Here is a 4,938-nt window from a genome sequence, read left to right on the forward strand (position 1 = left end):
GCTGAAAAGGAAAATGACCACATCACTGAAGCCACATCCCAAATTATGGGATTTAATGAGCCAAGGAAATTAAATTATCTTCTAAAGTGTACTTTCTGGTTTACATTATGACTGGGTGGCAGCCGTTGTTACTATCAGATTTTGTGGAAAACTTAACACACAGAACGGGGTTCAGAACACTATGATTTTACTTGTTCATTCACGTGTATGAAGAATCTACCATGTGAAGTGTCTGAGGCACAGACGTACACCGAGCAGGGTCTCTGCCCACAGTCTGTGGTCTGTCGGGAGGGCCAGGCCGTGGAAATGAACAGCAATTACAACACGAAGCACCAAGTGAGAAGTTGAATAAACGTGGTAGAAAGGGTAACAGAGCTTAAGAAAGAGGGTCAATAAGTCAGGAAGGGCCTCCTGGAGGAGGTGTCGTGTACACTGGGCTTTGGAGGGCAAATAGGATCTGGGGTTTCAGTAGTGGAGGTGGGAGAACTTCCCCTTTGGTCCAGTGGTTAAGATTTGGCCCTCCAGTTCAACGGGCATGAGGGCCCAGATTTGATCCCTGGTCCGGGAACTAAGATACCACATGCAGCCAAATAAATAAATAGTGGAGGCTGGTCAACAGCTATTTGAGCTGAGTGATGGGAAAAAGACCTAGAGCTTGAAGAGGCTGAGCTGGCAGAGGAATCATTGGGAGCTGGATCCGGGAAAGCTTCACGAGCTGCTGGGAGCTTGGAGTTAGTAGATTGGACAGGAGGAGACCTCAGAGGCCTCTGAGAGCTGAAGAAGGTCGTGTGAGATTTATTGTACAATTTGTGATTAATTGGTGGTGAGGTGCAAGTGGGAGGAAGCAGGAGTTACAGCTTCGTCCCGGTGCACGGTGAGAACTCTGATTCAGGGGAGCACCAGGCGGGCAGGGTGCAGACAAGTGAAGGACTCACCAGCTGTTTGGACGTCAAAGTCCGGGGAGACATCAAAGAGCCCATCCTCCAGAGACAACAGACTGGGATCCAGGAGTGTTGATGCTGCTGCTGACAGGGCCACCGAGTCAGGGTCTGCGGGTACTGGGACTGGGGCTGGAGCTTGGGGGAAGAAGCAGGAAGGACTCCGAGCTCCCTGCCTATGCCAGATGGAGCTCAGAAGGATCATGTGATAAAATGCACAGAGGAAAGAAGGTGAACAGGCCAAGCTGAGTCACCTTCGGGGAACTGGAAAATGAGCTGGAGAAGGAGACAGAGAATCCAAGGACAAAATGACCACAAGTAACGCCGATTTAGTGCTCATCATATTCCGGGCACAACTCTGAGGTCCTTTCGAGTATTAATTCACATAACTCTCACAACGACCTAGCAAGGGGAACACCACTGGTAGAATTAGGGATAGAGACAGGGAACAGCTGTGGAACCCCCAGTGGGGCCCAGAGCCGAGGGCCATGTCCTGAACCCCCAGCAGTTTGGCCTCCAAAGTTGGGGTACAGGCCAGGGACGAAGGCATCTCAAGGTGGGGTGGTCTCCGGGAGATGGAGAAGGACAGACAAGCCTGGCGTGCTGCCGTCCATGGGGCTGCAGAGTTGGACACGACTTAGCAACTGGACAATAATACTGGGGCTCTGGCTGGGTTTTTTGTTTGTTTATTTGTTTGCTTTTTGGCTGTGCTGGGTCCTCATTGCTGCACTGGCTTTCTCTAGTTGTGGTGCTTGGGTTTAGGTTACCCCGAGGCATGTGGGATCTTAGTCCCTCAACCAGGAATCAAACCTGCGTTCCCCAAATTGGGAGGCTGATTCTTAGCCACCAGACCACCAGGGAAATCCCTGGCTTGGGTTTTTTATTCTACTTGATTATCTTTGTGCAGAATTCAGGTCTGTCCCCTCATTGGTGGCCTGTTAGCTGCTTAGGGATTATTTTTAACCCAATGAGGTACCAGGGAGACCTCAGATCCGTCATCTTTATAATGACTCTCCAGCCATCCCCAACCATACTCACACGGACGGTCCTTCTCGACCGTATTTGGCCTCTGTACTGTCTACAACATCCTCTAGAACAAGGGAGGCTCAGCCCTCCTTTCTCAACTCATTTATTTCTTTGTTCACCAGATAGTTATCGAAAGTCTGCTATGGGGCAGGTGCTGTACTAGCTGGAGAAGATGAACAATGATCAAACGGATATGTATTTGTGAGAAAATCAGAGAGTGTGAGGGACTGGAGAGGGAGGAGGAGGTGGAGCTATTTCAGAGAGGGGGCTCTGACAACAAATAAGGACCTGCTGTGTAGCACTGGGAACCCTGCTCAGTACTGTGACAACCTACATGAGAAAAGAATCTAAAACAGAGTGCACATATGTATTAATATATGCAGAACTGATTCACTCTGGTGTACAGCAGGAACCAACACAACATTGTAGATCAACTAGACTCCAGTAAAAATTTTAAAAGGGTCAGGACTCAGAGTAAGAGATGACAAAGATCCAAATACTGTGAGGGATCCAGGCAAGGGATTTGCCCTGGCTTATAAACAGCTCAGAAATGGGGGGTGTATCTTGTTCATTTCATGCCCCTCAGAGCATCCTCGGCTGTGTCTCAGTAAACGTTAAGGCAGTGGCTTCTTGCAGGTATAGTTGGGGAAAAACTACTGACTGTTACACTGGCCTAGAGAGACATGTGTTGCCCAGAAACATTTTTTAGAGGGCACTTTACTAAAACTAGAAATACCCAGTATTTTTATATGGGACATGAATGGGCAGGGATGTGAAAAATGTTTTTCTATATTTTAATATAGAACTCTTCTTTGCAGCAGTAACTATTATAATAGGATTTTATTGAATTAACCAATTATTAGAATTGTGCACAGTTTATTACATGTAAATGCCATTACAATTTTCTGCCTTATAAAAATAATTATTTTGGGACTTCCCTGCAGGTCCAGTGGTTATGACTCCATGCTTCCACTGCACGGGGCATGGGTTTGAATCTTGGTCAAGGAAATAAAATTCCAAAAGCCATGCAGCACAGCCAAAAAAGAATTATTTCAAGTAGGCAATACATATATAAGGTTTAAAAATCGGAAAGCACAAATAGGAACTCTATGAAAAATCTTCCTCCACTTTTTGCTCTTGTACTGCCCAGATCCATCCCATTCCCCCACCCCACCCCCACACACATGTAGCTACTAGTACCAGCACCTGGGGTGTTCTTCCAGGGTTTCTATCAGTTCAGTTCAGTCACTCAGTCGTGCCTGACTCTTTGTGACCCCATGGACTGCAGCACACCAGGCTTCCCTGTCCTTCACCATCTCCTGGAGCTTGCTCAAACTCATTTCCATCAAGGGGGTGATGCCATCCAACCATCTCATCCTCTGTTATCCCCTTCTCCTCCCACCTTCAATCTTTCCCAGCATCAGGGTCTTTTGCACGAGTCAGTTCTTCGCATCAGGTGGCCAAAGTATTGGAGTTTCAGCTTTAGCATCAGTCCTGTCAATGAATATCAGGACTGATTTCCTTCAGGATGGACTGGTTGGATCTCTTTGCTCTCCAAGGGACTCTCAACAGTCTTCTCCAACACCGCAGTTCAAAAGCATCCTTTCTTCAGCGCTCAGCTTTCTTTATAGTCCAACTCTCACATCCATACATGACTGCTGGAAAAACCATAGCTTTGACTATACAGACTTTTGTTGGCAAAGTAATGTCTCTGCTTTTTAATATGCTGGCTAGGTTGGTTATAGCTTTTCTTCCAAGGAGCAAGTGTCTTTTAATTTCATGGCTACAGTCACCATCTGCAGTGATTTTGGCAAAATGGTTGTCTGAGGCTGCTGCTGCTGCTGCTAAGTCACTTCAGTCGTGTCTGACTCTGTGTGACCCCATAGACGGAAGCCCACCAGGCTCCCCCTTCCCTGGGATTCTCTAGGCAAGAACACTGGAGTGGGTTGCTATTGTCTGAGGAGGCCTTCAAATAGCTGAGAAAAGAAGAGGAGCTAAAGGCAAAGGAGAAAAGGAAAGATATAACCATTTGAATGCAGAGTTCCAGAGAAGCAAGGAGAGATAAGAAGTCTTCCTAAGTGATCAATGGAAAGAAATAGAGAAAAATAATAGAATAGGAAAGACTAGAGATCTCTTCAAGAAAATTAGAGATACCAAGGGAACATTTCATGCAAAGATGGGCACAATAAAGGACAGAAATGGTATGGACCTAACAGAAGCAGAAGATATTAAGAAGAGGTGGCAAGAATACACAGAAGAACTATTCATAAAAGATCTTAATGACCCAGATAACCACAATGGTGTGATCACTCTCCTAGAGTCAGACATCCCAGAATGCGAAGTCAAGTGAGCCTTAGGAGGCATCATTATGAACAAAGCTAGTGGAGGTGATGGAATTCCAGCTGAGCTATTTCAAATCCTAAAAGATGATTCTGTGAAAGTGCTGCACTCAATATATCAGCAAATTTGGAAAACTCAGCAGTGGCCACAGGACTGGAAAAGGTGAGTTTTCATTCCAATCCCAAAGAAAGGCAATGCCAAAGAATGTTAAAACTACTGCACAATTGCCCTCATCTCACTTTCACTTTCTTGCACTGGAGAAGGCAATGGCAACCCACTCCAATATTCTTGTGTGGAGAATCCCAGGGATGGGGGAGCCTGGTGGGCTGCCCGTCTATGGGGTTGCACAGAGTCGGACACGACTGAGCGACTTCACTTTCACTTTCCTGCGTTGGAGAAGGAAATGGCAACCCACTCCAGTGTTCTTGCCTGGAGAATCCCAGGGACGGGGGAGCCTGGTGGGCTGCCCGTCCATGGGATCACACAGAGTCGGACACGACTGACGTGACTTAGCAGCAGCAGCAGCAGCACACACTAGCAAAGTACTGCTCAAAATTCTCTAAGCCAGGCTTCAACATTACATGAACAATGAACTTCCAGATGTTCAAGCCAGATTTAGAAAAGGCAGAGGAAC

Source organism: Moschus berezovskii, chromosome 6 (assembly GCF_049115385.1).
Source record: "Moschus berezovskii isolate FMDL1 chromosome 6, NW_MosBer_1.0, whole genome shotgun sequence".
In the NCBI taxonomy this organism is placed as follows: domain Eukaryota; kingdom Metazoa; phylum Chordata; class Mammalia; order Artiodactyla; family Moschidae; genus Moschus; species Moschus berezovskii.